Source organism: Salmo trutta, chromosome 14 (genome assembly GCF_901001165.1).
Source record: "Salmo trutta chromosome 14, fSalTru1.1, whole genome shotgun sequence".
In the NCBI taxonomy this organism is placed as follows: Eukaryota; Metazoa; Chordata; class Actinopteri; order Salmoniformes; family Salmonidae; genus Salmo; species Salmo trutta.
The window spans coordinates 40,342,849-40,354,344 of record NC_042970.1 but is presented as its reverse complement, the minus strand read 5'-3'; positions in this window follow the sequence as shown (position 1 = coordinate 40,354,344).

Sequence of the window (11,496 nt, the reverse complement as noted above, 5' to 3'; positions counted from 1 at the left end):
TGGTGTAGCCTAATGCAGTAGTTCTCAAACCTCTTCTCGTGGATCCATAGCGTTCCATGTTTTTGACATATTCAAAGCTAGCACACCTTATTCAACTACTCATCAAGCCCTTTAGGTACATCAATTGAGATAGTTCAGGGCTACAACAAAGTTGTGAAATGTCCGGGGGTACCTGAGGAGAGTTTTGAGAACCACTGGCCAAATGCATAATACGCTACATGACCAAACGTATGTGGAGACCTGCTTGTCGAACATCTCATTCCAAAATCATTGGCATTAAAATGGAGTTAGTCCCCCCTTTGCTGCTATAAAAGCCTCCACTCTTCTGGGAAGGCTTTCCACTAGATATTGAAACATTGCTGCGGGGACTTGCTTCCATTCAGCCACAAGAGCATTAGTGAGGTCGGGCACTGATGTTGGGTAATTAGGCCTGGCTCACATTCCAATTAATTCCAAAGCTGTTTGATTGGGTTGATGCCAGGGCTCTGTGCAGGCCAGTCAAGTTCTTCCACACCGATCTCAACAAACCATTTCTTTATGGACCTTGCTTTGTGCACAGGGGCATTGTCATGCTGAAACGTGAAAGGGCCTTCTCTAAACTGTTGCCACAAAGTTGGAAGCGCGTTATCATCTAAAATGTAATTGTATGATGTAGCATTAAGATTTCCATTCACTAGAACTAAGGGGTCTAGCCCGAACCATGAAAAACAGCCCTGACCATTATTCCACCTTCACCAAACTTTACAGTCGGCACTATGCATTCGGGCAGGTAGCGTTCTCCTGGCAAACTGCCAGATGGTGAAGCGTGATTCATCACTCCAGCGAACGCGTTACCACTGTTAAAGAGTCTAGTGGCGGCGAGCTTTACACCCCTCCAGGTGACGCTTGGCATCGCGTATGGTGATCTTAGGCATGTATGCGGCTGCTCGGCCATGGAAACCCATTTCATGAAGCTCCCAACAAACAGTTCTTGTGCTGACGTTGCAACCGAAGACAGACGATTTTTACGCGCTACGCGCTTGTGTGGCCTACCACTTCGCGACTGAGCCGTTGTTGCTCCTAGACGTTTCCACTTCCCAATAACAGCACTTACAGTTGACCGGGGCAGCTCTAGCAGGGCAGAAATTTGATGAACTGATTTGTTCGAAAGGTGGCATCCTATGACAATGCCACGTTGAAAGTCACTGAGCTCTTCAGCATGGGCCATTCTACAGCCAATTTCTATGGAGATTGCATGGCTGTGTGCTCAATTTTATACACCTGTCAGCAACGGGTGTAGCTGAAATAGCCAAATCCACTAATTTGAAAGCATGTCCACATACTTTTGGCGATGCAATTATAGGCCAGGGATCATCAACTAGATTCAGCAGCGGGACAATTTTTTCGGGGGGCCGGAACAAAATTACAAATCATTTGACTGCAAATTGACTGCAAGAATCCCAACCAGATATAATATTTTACTGAAACATAATCATTTCAAACCTTGCTTACACTTGTATACAATCACGTGTCTCTCTATTATGCGTGGGAATACTTGGGAACAGATATCTCAAATAAAAGTCATTTGGAGTTGATCTACAGGTGTTTTTACAGTATTTTATGTCCAACAATAAAAAGTACAAATAAAAAATATTTTATTCTTTTTTTTTGCTCATAAAATATGTGGGGCCAAATAAAACCCCCTGCGGGCTCCACTACAGCCCCGTTGATGTTAATGGGGGCCTGTTCGGCCCGCCTTTTCCTGTAGTCCACGATCAGCTCCTTTGTCTTACTCACATTGAGGGAGAGGTTGTTGTCCTGGCACCACACTGCCAGCTCTCTGACCTCCCTATAGGCTGTCTCATCGTTGTCGGTGATCAGGCCTACCACTGTTGTGTCGTCAGCAAACTTAATGATGGTGTTGGAGTCATGTTTGGCCACGCAGTCATGGGTGAAGAGGGAGTACAGTTGGGGACTAAGTACACACCCATGAGGGGCCTCAGTGTTGAGGATCAGCTTGGTAGGAGTGTTGTTGCCTACCCTTACCACCTGGGGGCGGCCCGTCAGGAAGTCCAGGATCCAGTTGCAGAGGGAGGTGTTTAGTCCCAGGGTCCTTAGCTTAGTGATGAGCTTCGTGGGCACTATGGTGTTGAACACTGAGCTGTAGTCAATGAACAACATTCTCACATAGGTGTTCCTTTTGTCCAGGTGGGAAAGGGCAGTGTGGAGTGCGATTGAGATTGCGTCATCTGTGGATCTGGGCAGCTCGCGTCTGGGTTTCCCTTTGAAGTCCGCAATAGTTTTCAAGCCCTGCCACATCCGACGAGCATCAGAGCCACTGTAGTAGGATTCAATCTTAATCCTGTATTGACGCTTTGCTTGTTTGATGGTTCATCTGAGGGCATAGCAGGATTTTTTTATAGGCGTCCGGATGTCACGCCCTGACCTGAGAGAGCCTTTTTATGTCTCTATTTAGGTTTGGTCAGGGTGTGATTTGGGTGGGCATTCTATGTCTGTATTTCTATGTTGGGGATTGCTTTGTTTCGGCCGGGTATGACTCCAAATCAGGAACTGCTGTACATCGTTGTTGCTGATTGGGAGTCATACTTAGGCAGCATGTTTTTCCTTTGGGTTTTGTGGGTAGATATTTTCTGTTTAGTGTTTTGCACCTGACAGAACTGTTTGGCTGTCGGTTTCTTGTTTTTTGTGTTTAAGGTGTTCGATCTTTAATAAATTCATGATGAGCACTAACCACGCTGCGCCTTGGTCCACTCTCTCCAAAGACAGCAGTTAGTGACCGGATTAGTGTCCCGTTCCTTGAAAGCGGCAGCTCTAGCCTTTAGTTCGATGCGGATGTTACCTTGTTGGATTCTGGTTGGAATATGTACGTACGGTCACTGTGGGGACTACGTCGTCAATGCACTTATTGATGAAGCTAGTGACTGAGGTGGTATACTCCTCAATGCCATTGGATGAATCCCGGAACATATTCCAGTCTGTGCTAGCAAAACAGTCCTGTAGCGTAGTATCCGCATCATCTGACCACTTCCGTATTGAGCAAGTCACTGGTACATCCTGCTTTAGTTTTTGCTTGTAAGCAGGAATCAGGAGGATAGCATTATGGTCAAATTTGCCAAATGGAGGGCAGGGGAGAGCTTTGTATGCATCTCTGTGTGTGGAGTAAAGGTGGTCTACAGTTTTTTACCTCTTTTACCTCTGGTTGCACATGTGACATGCTGGTAAAAATTTGGTAAAACTAATTTAAGTTTGCCTGCATTAAAGTCCCCGGCCACTAGGAGCGCCGCTTCTGAGTGAGCATTTTCTTGTTTGCTTATGGCCTTATAGAGTTGGTTGAGTGTGGTCTTAGTGCCAGCATCGGTTTGTGGTGGTAAATGGATGGCTACGAATAATATAGATGAGAAGTCTCTTGGTAGATAGTGTGGTCTACAGCTTAGCATAAGGTACTCTACCTCAGGCGAGAAATACCTTGAGACTTCTTTAATATTAGACATCGCGCACCAGCTGTTATTGACAAAAAGACACACCCCCACCCGTCGTCTTACCAGACGTAGCTTCTCTGTTCTGCCGGTGCATTGAAAATCACTCCAGCTCTCTATTATCCATGTTGTCGTTCTGCCACGACTCGGTGAAACGTAAGATATTACAGTTCTTAATGTCTCGTTGGTAGGATAATCGTAACAGTAGGTCATCAATTTTATTTTCCAATGATTGCATGTTAGCAAGTAGAATTGATGGCAGTGGGAGCTTACTCGCTCACCTACGGATTCTCAAAAGGCAGCCTGATCTGCGTCCTCTTTTCCTCTGTCTTTTCTTCATGCAAATGAAAGGGATCTGGGCCTGTTCCCGGGAGAGCAGTATATCTTTATCATCGGACTCGTTAAAGGAAAAAAGACGAGCGACCCAGGGATGTGTGTGCTTTGGGGACCTTTAACAGAATGTGACTGGCAGAACGGGTGTTGTATGTGGAGAATGAGGGCTGCAGTAGATGTCTCGGATAGGGGGGAGTGAGGCCTAAAAGGGTTTTATAAATTAACATCAACCAGTTTGTCTTGCGACGGGTATACAGAGATGACCAGTTTACAGAAGTGTATAGAGTGCAGTGATGTGTCCTATATAGATTTGGTGGCAAATCTGATGGCCGAATGGTAAAGAACATCTAGCCGCTCGATAGCACCCTTACCTGCCGATCTATAAATGATGTCTCCGTAATCTAATATGGGTAGGATGGTCATCTGAATTAGGGTTAGTTTGGCAGCTGGGGTGAAAGAGGAGTGATTACGATAAAGGAAACCAAGTGAAGATTTTACTTTAGTCTGCAGCTTTGATATGTGCTGAGAGAAGGACAGTGTACCGTCTAGCCATACTCCCAAGTACTTGTATGAGGTGACTACCTCAAGCTCTAAACCCTCAGAAGTAGTAATCACACCTGTGGGGAGAGGGGCATTCTTCTTACCAAACCAAATTACCTTTGTTTTGGAGGTGTTCAGAACAAGGTTAAGGGTAAGGAAAGCTTGTTGGACACTAGGAAAGCTTTGTTGTAGAGCGTTTAACACAGAATCCGGGGAGGGGCCAGCTGAGTATAAGACTGTATCATCTACATATAAATCAATGAGAGAGCTTCCTACTGCCTGAGCTATATGGTTGATGTAAATTGAGAAGAGCGTGGGGCCTAGGATCGAGCCTTGAGGTACTCCCTTGGTGACAGGCAGTGGCTGAGACAGCAGATATTCTGACTTTATACACTGCACTCTTTCAGAGAGGTAGTTAGCAAACCAGGACAAAGACGACACCAATACTCCTTAGCCGGCCCACAAGAATAGAATGGTCTACCGTATCAAAAGCTTTGACCAAGTCAATAAAAATAGCAGCACAACATTGCTTAGAAGCAAGTGCAATGGTGATGTCATTGAGGACCTTTAAGGTTGCAGTGACACATCCATAACTTGAGCGGAAACCAGATTGCATACCAGAGAGAAAAATATATACGTAAAGAAAGCCAGTCAGTTGATTATTGACAAGTTTTTCCATCACTTTTGATAAACAGGGCAAAATAGAAATAGGCCTATAACAGTTAAGATCTTAATCTCCCCCTTTAAATAAAGGACGAACCGTGGCTGCCTTCCAAGCAATGGGAACCGCCCCAGAAAGGAGAGACAGCTTAAAAAGGTCGGAGATAGGCTTGGCAATGATAGGGGCAGCAACCTTAAAGAAGAAAGGGTCTAAACCATCTGACCCAGATGTTTTTTGGGGATCAAGTTTCAGAAGATCCTTCAGCACCTCAGACTCGGTGACTGCCTGCAGGGAGAAACTTTGTAGCAGGGCAGGGGAAAAAGAGGGAGACGCGTCGGTGCTAGTCGCATTAGAAGGGGTGTTTGATGAGGAAATGTTGGACGGGCAAGGAGGCATGGCTGAGTCAAATAGGAATCCTGACTTATTGAAGTGGTGATTAAAGAGCTCAGCCATGTACTTCTTGTCAGTAACAACCACATCATCAACATTAAGGGACATGGGCAGCTGTGAGGAGGAGGGTTTATTCTCCAGGTCATTAACCATTTTCCAGGACTTCTTCAGGTTAGACCCACAGAGAGAGAACTACTCCAGTTATTAACATACTGTATATTTAGCCTTTATATTTAACATATATTTAGGCCAAGGTTTACATGTATTAGGCCTAGGCCATAGACTAAACTTATGTGATGGGCTAACCTTGTGTAGCTTTAAAACATTTATCAAATGTTGCCCAAATGACCTCTTAAGGATCAGACCCCTTTTTCAATTTCCGCCTAAAATGACATTCCCAAATCTAACTGCCTGTAGCTCAGGACCTGAAGCAAGGATATGCATATTCTTGATACCATTTGAAAGGAAACACTTTGAAGTTTGTAGAAATGTGAAACTAATGTAGGAGAACATGACATTTTAGATACGGTAAAAGATAATACAAACAAAAAAATATGCATTTTCAAAAAATGTTTTTGTTCCATCATCTTTGAAATGCAAGAGAAAGGCCATACATTGAGATAGGACTTTAGATGTAATTTAGATGTTGTCCACAAGATGGCAGCAGTGTGTGTTCAAAGTTTCAGACTGATCCACCGAAGAATTACATCACTACACAATATTTTCTGTGAAGCCAGAGACAGCAGTGGGTTCAAACTGTAGAATCCAGTTCCTACATTTGAATTTAAAAATGGATTTTATCTATCAAAACTATGCTACATTTTATCTGGGACCCTCAGGATGACAAATCAGAGCAATATTACTGAACGTAAGTACATTATTTACATTCAGAGGTGAATGTATCAAACCAGTTGCTGAGATAAAAGTGTTTTGTTGTTGTGCACTATCCTCAATCAATAGCATGTTATTTTTATGCTGTAATAGCCACTGTAAATTGGACAGTGCAGTTAGATTAACAAGAATTTAAGCTTTCTGCCCGTATAAGACATGTCTATGTCCTAGAAAGTTCTAGTCACATTCCCGCACATTAGCAACAACTATCCCAGTTTAGGGACACCGATCCCGTAGAGGTTCATTTCTATGTAGTATTTTACTCATGTTTAATCTAAGTATTGTTTTAAATATCTGTCTATATATACGTATATATATACATATCTAGTCAAACATTTTGACACACCTACTCATTCAAAGGTTTTTTTTTTGCTTATTTGAGTTGTTCTTGCCATAATTCGGACTTGGTCTTTTACCAAATAGGGCTATCTTCTGTATACCACCCCTACCTTGTCACAACACTACTGATTGGCTCAAACGCATTAAGAAGGAAAGAAATTCCACAAATTAATGTTTAACAAGGCACACCTGTTAATTCATATGCATTCCAGGTGACTAAATCATGAAACTGGTTGAGAGAATGCCAAGAGTATGCAAAGCTGTAATCAAGACAAAGGTTGGCAACTTTGAAGAATCTCAAATATAAAATATATTTTGATTTGTTTTTTTGGTTACTACATGATTCCATATGTGTTATTTCATAGTTTTGATGTCTTCACTATTATTCTACAATGTATAAAATAGTAAAAATAAAGAAAAACCCTTCAATGAGTAGGTGTGTCCAAACTTTTGACTGGTACTGTACACACAGTGCCTTCAGAAAGTATTCACATCCCTTTACTTTTTCCACATTTTATTGTGTTACAGCCTGATGTCACAGGCGTCGAAATGAGTAGACCAAGGTGCAGCGTGGAATATGTTCATCTTGATGTTTAATGAAAGAATGTTCCGTCAGGTACTCACAACTAAACGGAAAACAACTACCCACAAAAAAACAAAGGAAAAACAGGCTGCCTAAGTATGGCTTCCAATCAGAGACAACGATAGACACCTGCCTCTGATTGGAAAGCATACCCAGCCAAATCATAGAAAACAAAACATAGAATTTCAACCCACCTATCACACCCCGGCCTAGCTAAACAGATAAAACACAGCTCTCCTAGGTCAGAGCGTGACACCTGAATTTAAAATTGATTAAATGTATATTTTTTTGTCACTGGCCCACACACAATACCCCATAATGTCAAAGATGTTTACAGATTAATAAAAAAGGAAAAGCTGAAATGTCTTGCATCAATACATTTTCAACCACTTTGTTATGGCCAGCCTAAATAAGTTCAGGAGTAAACATTTGCTTAACAACTCACATAATAAGTTGCATGGACTCACTCTGTGTGCAATGATAGGGTTTAACATATATGCTAATTAGCAGACACTTTTATCCAAAGCAATTTCCAATCATGCATGCATGCATTTTACATATTGGTGATCCCGGGAATCAAACCGACATTCCTGGCATTGCAAGCTCCATGCTCTACCAACTGAGCCATACATGACCACATGATGGTTTAATGACTACCTCCTCTCTCTATCACACACATACAATTATTTGTAAGGTCCCTCAGTCGAGTAGTGAATTTCAAACACAGATTCAACCACAAAGACCAAGGAGGGTTTCCAGTGCCTCGCAAAGAAGGGCACCTATTGGTATATGGGTAAAAAATAAAAAAGCAGAAATTGAATATTCCTTTGAGCATGGTGAAGTTATTAATTACACTTTGGATGGTGTATCAATACACCCAGTCAATAGAAAGATACTCAGTTGCCGAAGAGGAAGGAAACAGCTCAGGGATTTCACCATAAGGCCAATGTTGACTTTAAAATAGTTACAGAGTCTAATGGCTGTGATAGGATAAAATTGAAGATGGATCAACAACATTACAGTTACTTCACAATACTAACCTAATTGACAGAGTGAAAATAAGGAAGCTTGTACAGAAAACAAATATTCCAAAACAGGAACTAAAGTAAAACTGCAAAAAATGTGGCAAAGCAATTTACTTTTTGTCCTGAATACAAAGTGGAATGTTTGGGGAAAATCCAATACAACACATTACTGAGTACCACTCTCCATATTTTCAAGCATAGGGGTGGCTGCATCATGTTATGGGTTTGCTTGAAGACAGTGATTGTTCCTGAATGGCAGAGTTACAGTTTTGACTTAAATCTACTTGAAAATCTATGACAAGACCTGAAAATGGTTGTCAAGCAATGATGAACAACCAATTTGACAGAGGGTGAAGAATTTTAAAAGATTAATGTGCAAATGTTGCACAATCCAGGTGTGGAAAGCTCTTAGAGATTTACCCAGAAAGACTCACGGCTGTAATCACTGCCAAAGGTGCTTCTACAAATGATTGACTCAGGGGTGTGAATACTTATGTAAACAAGATATTTATGTATTTCATTTTCAGTTAATTTGCTACAATTTCTAAAAACATGTTTTCACTTTGTCATTATGGGGTATTGTGTGTAGATGAGTGAGAGAAAAAAAATGACAAAAAGTGCAATAAGTTAAGGGGTATACTGTATATATGTTGTATAGGTGAATCACAGCCCTTTTGAATGTTTACCAATTATGTGTGCCCTGTTAAATCTATTTATTTCTGATCATGACTGGTCTTTGTTTTAATTTGCCTAAATAATGGTAAGCAGGACTCGAGGGATTAACAAAGTATCAGCCTAATATATAAAAAAAAAGAGAATCAATCACTGTGTTGCTCAAGCATTATAACAACATAGTAAGGCCAATGTTTTATAAACTAATGTCTAAATGATATATCCCATCACACCATATTTTAGGAGAAGCCACAAAATAAAGTAGCCCATTACCAGAGAAACCACCAAGGCATTTTTAGAAGTGAAATCTGTAACTGACATAATTTATTTGTAGCTTATTTATACTGTTTGTAATTCATGTGGGTAAGTTGCAGTATATATATCATGTCATGTTTCCCCTAATTTAACATTAGGCTACTCATTTCAGGTGGCATTTAAATGTATATTTCACCTACATTTCATCATTTGTGTCTTTGGGAGTAATGATGATCTATAGGCCACGGTGGACTATAACAATATGGGTCCGTCAGTCCTGCCCGTCTAGCAATATTTAGTGTGCCAAAATCAACTTGGTTTCTCAGCGACATAGGAAGTTGAGGATGTGTATTCCAGTTGCTACAAACCACAGACACAGTTCTTTGTTTGCCTCTGGGCAGTCTGTGAACAGGAATGTTACCAATGTTGCCAATTGACATCAGCAGTTATTGAAAAAGAAAATGGCACCTCCGTATACTATACATTGATATGGCTATAGTTAAAATAACATGCCTCCGTGCTGTCAAGAAACATTTGCGCAACTTCCTCTGGGATTGGTTTGATGTCACTTGAGAGGGAAATTCTTGCATGAGATCATGCTATAAGGCCTCCCCCCTCTGACATAGCCTAAGGTCAATGATCTGCTACTCTGCTGCTCAAAGTCTAGCCTGCATTCACATCGCTTCCCATATCAGATTCAATCAATGTCCTGGGAATTGTAGAACATACTTAACACACAGTAATTGACAAGAGCTTTGTTCTGTTTCACTTTGTAGCCATTGTCCAGTTAATTCCATTATGTTGTCATTTAAATGTAGTTAGTTACTGTGTTAGTAATGTTAATAGTGTTATTTATCCTCAATACACAATTCAGTGGAGGGGGTTTGATTTAATTCTAGACTGAGAAGTAGCGGGGATGGTGACCAAAGATGTCTGTCGGACTAAAAGCCTGGTCTGGCAGAGAGCCACGAGTTATTGGATGGAACATTATGTTCTTGTTAATTATAACAGTGACATAGCACAGGTGGAAATGACTAGGCTGACCAAACCCACAGGGATGTAACCAACACTGTGTACTGTGTTGGGGATGGAGTTTTCTTACAAGAATATATAACGCAATAACCTATTGCGTTAGGTTCAGATTAACTTTCTTATTTGATACTTCACGTGTGGCATTTTTACATCCTCAGTCATAATCTCATTGCTTAACCCATTTGAAGTTGTCATCACTTTTGTGATTACCAAAAGCAGCTAGGACAGAGTGCTACTCAATATAATTGGTTTACATTGTATCACTAAGCTACATGTCATTCTGTAATTAGTGCATTTAGGTTTCTGAAAATGACATGTATGGTATCATGTGATAGCTATGACTATTACTCATAATCCTCTGGCACTATTCCTATTACCCCATCCATCACAGTCAATGTCACTTAATATGTTGGAAAGTAAGTTAAATCAGCATGGTCATATTCTGTTGCTCTCCTAGAAAAATTCATAAGGACTTACATTTCGAATAAGTCATTTGTGTCTATTTCACAATATCGTGACTGGACTAGGTAAGATGCATAGACAATCAGCCTAATTCTATAATTTGTTTGTTTTATATCCCTCGGCTAAAAGCAGTCAAGCCAATGGATAGTCAGTCCAATGAAGTAAGTTCTTTATTGGCCCTGTCCGGGTTCTGTTTCAGCTATGCAATGCCTACTGCTGGTTTGGTTACCCAGTTGGAATGAAACTACGCCTATACACAAATGTTGACATTGCACATTGCTCACCAGAATTCATTCCAAAAAAGAACTGTCATGCTCAGATAGTTTTGGGGGGTTTTGGTTGAATTTTTTTTTTCCCCAACACAGCAGAAATGTATTTTTGAGTATGTGAAATTGTGAATCTAGATGTATTTATACAACAGTTATTACAGTGAGCTCATTTAACTTTAGTTGTCCATTCAATGTACACTACATTACCAAAAGTATTTGGACACCTGCTCATCGAACATCTCATTACAAAATCACGGGCATTAATATGGAGTTGGTCCCCCGTTTAATGCTATAACAGCCTCCACTCTTCTGGGAAGGCTTTACACTACATGTTGAAACATTGCTGAAGGGACTTGCTTCCATTCAGCCACAAGAGCATTAGTGAGGTCGGGCACTGATGTTGGGTGATTAGGCCTGGCTCACATTCCAATTAATTCTAAAGCTGTTCGATTGGGTTGATGCCAGGGCTCTGTGCAGGCCAGTCAAGTTCTTCCACACCAATCTCAACAAGCCATTTCTTTATGGACCTTGCTTTGTGCACAGGGGCATTGTCATGCTGAAACAGGAA